General features: G+C 46.5%; 1 long non-coding RNA gene across 1 annotated transcript; it reads right to left on the reverse strand.

Moving 5' to 3' along the window:
* Positions 1–612: 612 nt before the first annotated feature.
* On the reverse strand, positions 613–9,571 carry LOC144107141 (uncharacterized). The gene is made up of 4 exons (XR_013309230.1): positions 8,806–9,571; positions 6,656–6,720; positions 1,679–1,744; positions 613–741 (listed from the first exon to the last, which is right to left on the reverse strand). It is a non-coding gene; the product is annotated as an uncharacterized LOC144107141 (long non-coding RNA).
* Between the last annotated feature and the right edge of the window lie 2,692 nt (positions 9,572–12,263).

The raw sequence follows: 12,263 nt of genomic DNA on the forward strand, positions 1-12,263 counted from the left end.
TCACGTCGAAACGCGGAAACAACGGCCACCAAGAAAAGCAAGCGAGCGAGCATCCCCTACGCTCCAGGAGTGAGCGTGGCCTTAGCCAGGGTCTTCAAGGACTACAATGTCCATATCGCCCACGTGCCACCAAGTAAGCTGAAGCAAAAAATTGTCAGAGTTAAAGACCGGCCTATTGAAAAATCTCGTATGTATGTGTTAATTGTGTCTCTTATATACGCAATTATTGGATATGTGTACACATATATGCTCGTATGTATACGTGCTCATATGGCATACGGGTTCCTCAGCACGTACGGCGAAACACATATATACGGGTGATACGTGCCTCATGTATACGCTATTGGATATGTGTCACCCCCGTCCCTCGTATATACGAGGGCACGTAACCTTCGTACAGATACGAGGGCCTCGACATGGAGATACAATGGCCTTGCAACACGTACACAGTGCACAGTTAATAGCTCTGAATATGTAGGCTACCTGAATGAGCTTGCAACCCTTCAGTGCAGCAAATGCTGCATCCCAGCACTAAATACTAGGCTGCAGTCAATGAAATAATTTTTCTTGCTGCCTTTATTTTATCATTTTTATCTGAATACAGTCATTCACTACAGGGGCAGGTGCAGGCGATGATTACTTGATGTCCCTCAGCATGTCCGCCAGGTAGCAATTCAACTGCTCTGCGCATTTTCTCATCCTCGGCAGCTTGTGCAGCTTTGATGTATGCATCAAATGCATCTGAAAGAGTATTAATCATGACAAAATTGAAGACATGCAGGTGCTGCAAAATAAAGGTATTTAAGTCATGCACACTTAAATAAACAAATGCCTTTGTCAGTCACGAAATGTACCTAAATAAAAGAGGCTTACTGCCCACAGCTGCTAGTTTTTCTGAGCTCATCCGAGGCTTCTGCATGGCACTAGCCTTAAGGAATTGTCGGCATACTGAGGCGGTGATGCTCCTTCCCTGAACGCTCTTTCCCCTAAGGCTCTTCGGGGAAGGAGCATCACCAGGAAGGCGCGTCACTTTTCTAGGGAACCCCACAAAAGTTTTGTGGCGTCCTTGCAAAACAAGAAGTCTCGACCTCGGGAAAGAAGCCAGCGCCACTGCTCTGCACTGACAATTTCCCTCCCGAGGTTGACCTGCAATAAAACAGCTGCACATATGCTTTGTATAAAGCCCTACAACAGATTGGGGAGAGAGTTATTATTTGCCACATTAAAACTGCTAAAATCCTATTCCTCAGGACTCCTATATGTAACATTACGAAAATGGCAGTTTTCTTTGCAACAGTAATGCTGCCAAATGTTCGGAAGCACAGAACAGATGCAAGATTATGAATATTTAAAACACAGCAATTAAATCTTAGCACAAGAGGCTGTGCTAATTAGAACATTAAAGGTTGTGGTCATGGTCTAGTGATCTAAGAGTTCATTAAGCAAAGCTGCCCTGAGCTGTCACAGGTTCAAATTGTGCCTGGGGCTCCGGTCCAGGCAATTTGTTTCCGCTCCATGCCATTTGGATGGAAAATTTCACGTGTCCGAGAGGTGTGCACTGATCCTCAGCCCTATACGTTTCCACAGTTTCTAGATTTTTTGATGCAGTTACCAAGAGACGAGAGCTAAAAGCATTTCAAGCTTACAAACTAGTTCGAAATATGAGAAGCCATCGTACCTGGCCATTGACCGCAGCAAGAACACCTGGATTCCGTCGTGCAGCAGGACCCATGCTAGTGGAAGCCTGGAAAGTGTGCAAAGTGTTCGCATTTGCAAGAAGAGTAATGTACAGTGTCGCTTCAGCCGCATAACAGAGCTATTACGGCATTATTAAAGACGAAGTGACCTTGAAATGCTAGCAGGTTTCTTCTTGCGATACAGAAGCTTCCTGCTTGACTACAGTTTTGAATGATCCGCTACAAGAATTATTCTAGGAACATTGATTTCACTGCAGCTGAATGCTGTAGCCTTAACACTTTTGACCAAGACTGTACATGGTAGATTAAAGGGACAGTGAGGAGAACTCAATCAAATTTCTTTTGTAAGCAAAATCTGATAGTTCAGCATTTCATGGCTTTGTTGCCGCTTGTCCGAGAGCGAAAGATGCATTTATTTCAAAGAAATTTGGATTCGAAGTTGAAAAAGTTTTTCCCGCCACTCCGATTCAAACTCGGGAACTCTTATAACATCATGGCGCACTCTTATGACGTTACAGGACGCAGTGACGTGAAACATGACGTAAACGCAGACTCCGTGATTTCTCGCGGCTAGAGGTGCGGTCTAGCAGCAGCCAAAATGAAAGCTACCGCCGCCACACGTTGAGGCATCTATTGCGGGTCGCTACCATTGCTTCATTTACGTTAGCACCAGCGTCTTGCCGGCGTTACGATGGATCCTGTTCCAGAGCCCGATGACAAAGTTCTCGCAAAAACTCCGGCCTGCATTTCAGTGACCTCAGCCCCACGGAGCGTGCGCTGCTTTTGAGGGAGCACGATTCAGTTAGGCGCCGGCGTGTCGTTTTCCCCTTCTGCCATGAGCAGCCGTTGCAAATTAAATATCATAACCCTAGTGCGGGGAGTCGCGTCACCGGTCAAGCGCAGTTGCAGTATAGAGGGTCTCGCTTTGGCCGACGTGACGTTAATGTGCAGTGCGCGCGCATGCGTTACGCCAGGCTACAAACGCGCATTAAAGGGACACTGAGGAGAAATTGAGGTTGCCTTGTATCGATAGAATACAAGCTCCTGATCACAAAAACGCCACTCTTACTGAAAACGAAGGTCTTGTAAGGTAGAAAATAGCAAGGACCAAAATACAGGTATCGCCGCCACAGGGCAATCTCGCAAGTACAAGCGTGATGACGTGATAGGACAAGAGACGCCACCTTGGAGGAATGTTCCTTTTTACATGGAAGCTGCGAATCTCTGAGGCTGACAAAAGAAGGTTGCGCTGTTGAATATTGAAGTAAGTTTTGTTTTAAAACCGATAGCACACTTTTATCACACCTGGAAGACAGACAAAAGACAACCTGAATGTTGGAAGCAAAGAAAACCAATGCTTGGCGGCGCCACAGGCAGCCAGGAGAGTTTCGATTTGTTATGGCGCTTCGAGTCTATGAGCTTTGCGTGCCCCGTGGTTTTGTCTTTGACGCACCTCGATTTACAAGTGCCGAACAGCAGAGGAACTCGAAGTGCCGCTTCGAGTGCTAGTTAACCTTTGAAGGAGCCTGTTAAGGCTGGTGAAATGATCGCCACGGTCGATGAAAAACTATGATGGCACGATGGTCGGTGATCGTACAAGGCAGTTCGCAGTCTAAAGAGCACTTGTGTCTTCACACGCTCGGCCGGCAAAACATTCTTGGCTGTGCCAGTCAACTTCAAACTACTTAACGGAAATCGTTTATTAGGGACGGGAGAGAAGGTACAAGGCAGTTAAAAAAAATTGCTGATGGGCTAGCTGTGTTAGGCCAGGATATACGTAGCGAAAGCGCGGAGACTTCTGCATCGGAAGAGTGCATTCACTAGATGCGCCTTTATGCATGGTTAAATCTTGAGCCGTCGTGGCGGAGTGGTAGAGTCTCCGCCACAAACTACAAAGGCCCTGGTTCGATTCCTAGCCTCGGCACAGGTTTCTTTTTTTTATTCAGTGAGTGGGCGGGGGGTTTCAGTGGCTACCATAGGTGCCGCCACTGAATACATTGGTTAGCGGTTAAGCGCAGACTCTGTTAAGGTGCGTTTAGCACCTTAACAGAGTCTCCGCAGTAATACGCGCGCGCGCTGCATGGCGACGTCACGTCGGCCAAACCGAGACCCTATATGCTCCAACTGTTCTTGACCGCCGACGCGTTCGGCGGTTTTGACGCTCTGACCGCACTGGCGGAGACTTTAAGCATGTCTCTATTTTGCGAAGGGTGCGCCAGCCGCTGCCGGCCCGGCCAGACCGATTCAGCTCTGCGGTGAGGTACGTGTTGTGACGTCATTCAATAGCTTCGGCAGTTGGACGCAGCTGTTCTTTTCGAGCTCTCGGCTAATTTAATCCATTCACAGTACACATCTGAACGTACATGCAAGTGGGCGAGAGAGCCCGATTCAGTAGACCCCGTACCGCCGGAAACGCGCGTAATCCGTTGAAGCGTGGGCTTTACTTTCAAGCCGGCAACTTTAAACGCAAGCGCCCTTGAGTACTCATCCGTTTTTTTGGCAAAAAATAAAATAAATAACCTGGCCCTTGCAACCGTGGGAGACCTCGATGCCGCCTGCTGCACCGTGCAACCGCGCCGTTCAAAGAATCGCAATCCGTTCGCCCCTAAGCCCCGGCCAGCCTCCAATGGGCGCGACTCACCGACCTTGTCTTGGCCCCTTGCGACTCCCCGCACTGGGGTTGTATTTTATTTGCAACAGCTGCTCATAGCAGAAGGGGGAAACAACCCGCCGGCACCTAACCTAACCGTGCTCCCTCAAAAGCATCGCACGCTCTGTGGGGCTGAGGTCGCTGAAATGCAGGCAGGAGTTTTTGCGAGAACTTCGTCGTCAGGTTCGGGAACGGGATCGATCATAACGCAGGCAAGACGCCGGTCCAAACGTCAACGAAGCGACGGTAGCAACCCTCGATAGATGCCTTCAACATGCGGCGGCAGTAGCTTTCGTTTCGGCTGCTAGACCACACCGCTAGCCGCGAGAAATCACGTCTGCGCTTACGTCACGTTTCACGTCACTGCGTCCTGTAACGTCATAAGAGTGCGCCGTGATGTCATAAAGTTCCCGAGTATGAATCGGAGTGGCGAGAAAAACTTTTTCAACTTTGAATCCAAATTTCTTTGAAATAAATGCACCTTTCACTCCAGAACAGGAGGCAACAAAGCCTTGTAATGCTGAACTATCAGATTTTGCTAACAAAAAGAATTTGATAGAGTTCTCCTAACTGCCCCTTTAACAGAGCCTGCGCTTATCCGCTAACCAACGTATTCGGTGGCGGCATCTATGCACGCCACTGAAACCCGCCGCCCACTCACTGAATAAAAAAAAAACCTGTGCCGAGGCTCGGAATCGAACCAGGGCCATTGTAGTTTGAGGCGGACTCTACCACTCCGCCACGACGGCTCAAGATTTAACCATGAATAAAGGCGCATCTAGTGAGTGCACTCTTCCGATGCAGACGTCTCCGCGCTTTCGCTACGTATATGCTGGCCTAACAGAGCTAGGCCATCAGCATATTTTTCTTAACTGCCTCGTACCCTGTCTCCCGTCTCTAACACAGAATTTTCGTTAAGTAGTTTGAAGTTGACTGGCACAGCCAGGAATGTTTCGCTGGGCGAGTGTGCGAAGACACCAGTGCTCTTTGTACTACGCACTGCCTTGAACGATCACCGACCATCGTGCCATCATGGTTTTTCATCGACCGCGGCAATCATCTGACCAGCTTTAATAGGCTCCTTCAAAGGTTAACTAGCACTTGTAAATCGAGACGCGTCAAAAACAAAACCATGAGGCACACAAAGCTCATAGACGTGAAGCGCCATAACAAGCATTGGCTTTCTTTGCTTCCAACATTCAGGTTGTCTTTTGTCTGTCTTCCTTGTGTGATAAAAGTGCACTATCGGTTTTAAAACAAAACTTACTTCAATATTGACCGGCGCAATCTTCCTTTGTCAGCCTCAGATTCGCAGCTTCATGATGGAAGGAAAATTCCTCCAAGGTGGCGTCTCTTTTCCAATGACGTCATCACGCTTGTACTTGCGAGATTGCCCTGTGGCGGCGATACCTGAATTTTTGTTCTTGCTATTTTCTACTTTACAAGAGCTTTGCTTTTCAGTAGGAGTGGCGTTTTTGTGATCAGGAGCTTATATTCTATCGATACAAGGCAACCTCAATTTCTCCTCAGTGTTCCTATAATTGGCATCTCCAGGGGATTTTAAAGCACTTTGAGTTTACTATCACATTACACTTCTTGAACCTTGTCTCAGTTGCAAGAAATAATTCTGCAAAATAATGAAACGTCAACAACTAGAACACAAACAAAAACTGCATTTCGACCACAAAGCCATCGCTAAGCAAAGCTGCTCTGAGCTTCCACAGGTTAAAATTGTGGCTAGGGCTGCTCTGCAGGCAATTTTTTTTTCTGCTTCATATCATTCGGACAGAAAATTTCCCATTTCCGAGAGGTGTGCAGAGATGCTCATCCCCATGTTTCCAGTTTCTAGATTGTTTGCCTGCATTTATCAAGGATGAGAGCTAAAAGCATTTCAAGCTTACAAAATCATTCTTGTAAGATCGACAACTGGGCTTTGATGCCCTAGCGCCCCGTGCTGAAGAAGCAGCAAAACACAGGCGGAAGACGAGGCTGACAAAGTTCAATTTGGCGCACAGGAACGCTTGGCTACCGAGGTGCGCTGTACTAGCAAAGATTGTGGCCGTCGACACTTCTTGTTAGCACGGTGCACCCAGCCCCTCCACAAGTGTAAAGACACAAATCAAACAAGAAGTGTGGACGGCCACAATCTTTGTTAGCACGGCGCACCCCGGTAGCCAAGCGTTCCTGAGCACCAAACTGAACTTTGTCAGCCTTGTCTTCCGTCTGTGTTTTGCTCCTTTATTAGCACTGGCCGATGGGGCATCAAAGCCCACTTGTCTTACATTCTAAATATGCGACACCTTCATACCTGGCTGCTGACCTCAGCAAGATATCCGGGTTCTGTGGTGCAGCAGGATCCATGATAGTGGAAGACTGCAAAGTATGAAAAGTGTTCACATTTGCTACAAAAGACTAATGTACAAGGTAAATTAAAGGGCAACTTCAGAGGATTTTTAAACATATTCAGTTTACTATCACATTACACTTCTTGAGCCTGGTCAGAGTCCTGAGAAATAATTTTTCCAAATAAGGAGCAAAGAAATAATAAAATACCATTAATTAGAACACAAAAATCTTGATTTCAATCAACAGATCAAAATATGATGTTAAAGGGTTTGACTAGTAACACTGGTGACTCATTCTGCAATGCACCAACTAGCTTTAAAGGAGTATGAACACCCATCTTTTCGGTGTGTGTTTTTGCTTTATAATGAGGCATCAGGCATTATAATACATGGATTACCTTGTAGTATTCTCCTATTCTCAAGCCTAGCAAGAGAACAGCAGTTCACAATTGGTAGCAATGTAAGGGAAGTGGTAAAGGAATGCGTCTTTTTAAGGCCGGTATCAATAGTGACAACTGATCCGGATCATGAGGGAATAACTAGAAGGATAAGATTGCGATGGAGCGCATATGGCAGGGTCTCTCAGGTCATGAATGGCAGTTTACCAATATCCCTCAAGAGAAATGTGTACAACAGCTGTATCTTACCAGTACCCACCTATGGGGCAGAAACGTGGAGGCTAACAAAAAGGGTTCAGCTTAAGCTGAGGAGAACGCAGTGAGCCACGGAAAGAATAATGATAGGCGTAACGTTAAAGCAGTATAACACCTACCGTTTGGGTGCGTGTTTTCTTGTTTGTAATGATGCGTAAGGCATTATTATACATGGAGTAGCAGCTAGTAATCTCTTACGACTGCTTAATAATTTATAATAGCATTTCCTTTTCGTCCAGTTTCGGCTTCAACACTTGAACAAGGACAGTGACGTCAATGTGTGCTTACACGTCACGAGACATGAAAAAACAGCAATATAATCGCTGCTTGCAGATTTGTTGTCATTCCAGCAATTGAGGAAGGCTGATTTCAACACTGCAGTAAATTAGAACAATGAAGCAGCGATTCTATGGACACTTTTTCATGGCTCACGTGAAGGAAAATCCCTCTTTGACGTCAGAGCCATCGTTCGGCTGTTCCAAAACTGAAACAGCATGACAGAAAAAAACAATTATAAATTATTTAGCGGTTGTAGGCAAACATCACATGGTGATTCATGCACAGTAGCGTCTTCTGCATCATTGAAGAAAAGAAAACATGCCACCAAAATTAGGTGTCTATACTCCTTTAAGAGACCGGAAGCAGGAAGAGTGGTTGAGGGAACACACGCGGGTTAATGACATCCTAGCCAAAATCAAGAGGAAGAAATTGGCTTGAGCGGGGAATGTAATGCGAAGGTAAGATAGCTGTTGGTCCTTAAGGGATTCCAAGAGAAAGAAAGCATAGAAGGGGGCGGCAGAAGGTTAGGTGGGCGTATGAAATTAAGAAGTTTGCAGGCATAAGGTGGGCGCAGCTGTCAATACATGGTTAATTGGAGAGACATGGGAGAGGCCTTCACCCTGCAGTGGGTGTAATCAGGCTGATGATGATGAAGATTCTCCCATGACTACTAAATAATTTATAATCGAATTGCTTTCTCGCGGTGTTTCAGTTTCAAGAGCTGAATGGGGACTATGACGTCAAAGTGAGCTTATAGGTCATGCGAGGCATGAAAAACTGCAATATAATCGGTGCTGCTACATTTGTCATTCCGACTTTTGAGAAAGGCTGGCTTCAACCTTGTACTGAATTAAAACGATCAAGCAGCAATTATATCGCATTTTTTCCAAGCTTCACGTTACATATAACCTCTCTGATGTCACTCTTTACTCGGCTGTTGAAACCAAGACAGCATGACAGAAAAATTCAATTATAAATTATTCATAGGTCCCAGGCAAACACCACATGATGATTCACTCATAGAAGTGTCTTCTGAATCATTGTAGAGAAGAAAACATGCCACCAAAATTAGGTGTCTATACATCTTTAAATTATCATTGGGCTTTTTCAAATTGCCGCGCTCGGAGAGCCTGTTCGCTGCCAGGAAATTCACTCCTGACAGGAAGGTGCATCATGCTCACATGAACTGGTCGCCGCCAGAACCAGCCTGCTGGCAATCATTGCGCCAAGGCCGTCCATGGATCACGGAAGGCGAGTGCCCTCTGCTGCTTTGCGTGCTGTTGCGTCTCATTGCTCGCATGCGTACGGTAGAAATCTGATCCTTGGGAGCGAAAGAAAGGACGTTAGTTATTCAGGGCAGCTGCGGACTCTTGCACTCAGATGCATACATCGGCGGCAACAACGCAAGTATATGTCCTTCAGTACATTGTGTGCTGTCGTGAGGTCTGCATGTATGCTTCGAGATATCCTCAAAAGCATATGTGACGGGCAGTCGCACTCTAAAGACTCGCCTTTGACACCACACAGGAGGGTTAATTGGACAGCGTTAATTGGAAAGACATGGGAGAGGCTTTTGCCCTGTGGGTGTAGTGAGGCTGATGATGATGAGGAGGAGAGAAAAACTGCGCATGCACTGCTCAAACAACATGCTGTGGTCTCAGATTATTGCATATTTGTTAACTACACACTAATTACTTGGGCGCCAATGATCGACCCTGCCTATACTGACTCTCCTGTGGTAGTTGCAATTTCTGTTTGTGAACTAATTCCTGTGGGCTGTAAGCAGAAAACAATCAGGATATGTTCCGCTCAACTGTAGTCTGCCGCCCTCCAGCTGTTAATATTGCTGCCAGCAAGTAATGCACGCATAATTTTGACAAGCGTGCATATCAGCTGGTTGAACATTTTTCTGAAGTGCGTGTACTGTACAAATTTAGCTGCACGTCGTGTCTGCACGCTTTTACTGCAAAGCTAGCACTCGAATGAAAGACATTACAATCTGGTCTTGCATGTCGGCCCCGCACTGTGTGTGCAGGCATGATGATCCACACTGGAAAATTTTTCTTTTTGATGAGTCAAATGCAAGGTGAAGTATGCATACGGTATTACTCAGGTATTTTAAGCACTTGTGGCAGACGACCCGAGCACCAAGCTTTATGGCAACGACCGAATCGGCACACGCAAGGTTATGCTTCATCTTGAGCTGTCAAATGAAAATTACCTCCGTAGAGAATAAAAATTTTTAACAAATTTGGCAGTGTACACATGCACGCCAGCCGGCAGCCACTACTTAAAGGGCCCCGACCACCCTCTGGCTGAAAATGTCCTGTACCAAGGTTGTTGTGAGGCACCGTCCCCGGAACACACAACCGCAAACAATTCTTTAATAAAAGACAATATATTGGAGTTACATATATGGCAAACTAGCTACTTTTCCATGCACCTCTCCTTCCATTCCCTCTCAGAGGTTTTTCTACCTTCCGCTTAGTCTACTAGCTTCAGTCCTCCATCCCTGCTCGTTCTGTGTGGCTGCCCTTCCGTTTACAAGAGTAGACAGCACCCCTTTTGTTTGAAAGTCAAATGGGGAGCTTTCGGTGGCGTCCACGTTGGGCCTGTTATGAACGGAATGCACACCAGCCGAAGAGGATTAAGGTGCAGATCCCATCGACAGGGATGACCACGGTGGCGCAGCAACAGCAGCGGCAATTTCGACAGCGTCATCAGGTGGACGACGACTGCACAAAAAGGATGACTAGCTGGGAAGGAGTCTGTTCTTCCTACGCTCGGCTCGATGCAAATGACCTTCCCCCTTTGACTGGTTCCCTGCAAGAAGCGACCGACGATGGACAGATGACGGGAAGAGGGGAACGGTGCCTTCCAGTAATTAATCGTGTCTTGACAAGAGCCGCCCCGACCGGAGAGAGCCCACCGCAGTTGTAGCCCACAGCGCGGCACCGGTGTTTTCGATAGACACGTGAATAATAATTATCACCCCTCATGAATAATAATTATCAGAGGCCCTATCCGTGTCTCACGCGGCCCGATTCGCTTTGGTAAGCCGCATAACCGAAGAATAGCAGGGCTTATGAATTTTCAGCAATACATATATTTATTTAACCAGCCTCATGGCACTGAGAAAACAGGCCACCGAGTTGCAAGCCGAAGCTAAGACAACGTGCTGCAATGAGAGAAGTGCGCTGTCCCTCAACGCCGTATCGGTGGGCTCGCTACAAAGCTCTCTGTTGCTGAAGGCAGCCTGGCTGCTCCCCTAAACAATAAATATTTTAGACAACAATGCGAGGGGGCAATACGAAAAATGAATCTTTGACCTGACATGAAGCACACAATATATGAGAGAACAAAAACATAACGATGCTTCCATTCCACATGCGGTTCTCTAGTGTCCTACGCAATCTTTTACAATGGTAGCTTTTAAGCAATATCTCTATACTACAATTCAAAGATCCGCTACAAAGCTCTCTGTTGCTGAAGGGAGCCTGGCTGCTTCCCGCAATCATAAATATTTTAGACACACACAGACAGAGACGCCTGTCTGGCTCTGAAGTATGCTGCTATGTAATGTACATATTGCGACTGGTAAGCGTGCGAGTGGCAGTATCAGAGGCATCCGCAGTAAAACTTCGCTCAGTACATACAAGTATCTGTGCAACTGTTGTTGCTGGCTCAGACTTTTCAAGGTCCATTGCAGTGATTTTTGCTCTTCGACATCCCCTGGATAAGCTCCGCTTTTGTTACTGGAACACAAGAAATGAGAGATAAAATAATGAATTTAGAGAAACCCTAGCGCATAGGTTTTGCGCTAGGTTTTCTCTAAATCAAGTATGCACCAACTAGCCCAAAAAAAGGTGTTAATGAAAATAATGAAAGCGACAGCAATCACAGGGCAAGCTACGGAAGCGAATCAGTTAGTGTGTCGCGTTCATTGCTTTCCAAAAATCATATGATGCGAAAAATTAGCTCATCTGAACACAGCCGATTTCTCCCTGCCTCATGCAATTACTTGAATTCAAGAAAAAAATCACGAAATATTATTGCGCTCAGAGTGACGCTCACGTCGAGACCTGCTACAACGAGACCACGCAGTTTTTCCCTTCTTTGAGAAGCGTGCGCTGGGCTGCTGTGTGCTCGGATCGCAAGCACAGAGGAAGTGGTATCGTAAGCGTTCTGCAAGTGCTCGCAACAGTAAAAAAGCATGTGCATCGACTTTATGTAAAACGCCACTAAGCTTTGCTAAAAGCGTTAGGCTTGACTGTACACTCATCACACGTTTGGCACTTCTGAAATCTGACCACGTAGCGAAGTAACTGCAAAACTCAACTTCAAGCTCCATTACTTGGGCGGAATAGAATGCCTTCTCATCTTTACCGCCGCGCCAGTAGGCGTCCTTTTTTTCGCCAGGTCGCTAACGCCAGTCGGTGAGGCACCATGGAGAGGTGTAGCGCAAAGGAAACAAGGACGACATAGAGACGTGTACGATAGCTTTTTCACCGTCGGTCGAAGTATTTCACGTACGCATAGCTCGCCGCAGCTGATGAACCCATAGTGGAAGTGTCACATGTGGCTGCAAAACACACAATCTAATAACTGTAACAACCGCACACACCGACATGAGTGACGA

Source organism: Amblyomma americanum, chromosome 10 (assembly GCF_052857255.1).
Source record: "Amblyomma americanum isolate KBUSLIRL-KWMA chromosome 10, ASM5285725v1, whole genome shotgun sequence".
NCBI classification, from domain to species: domain Eukaryota; kingdom Metazoa; phylum Arthropoda; class Arachnida; order Ixodida; family Ixodidae; genus Amblyomma; species Amblyomma americanum.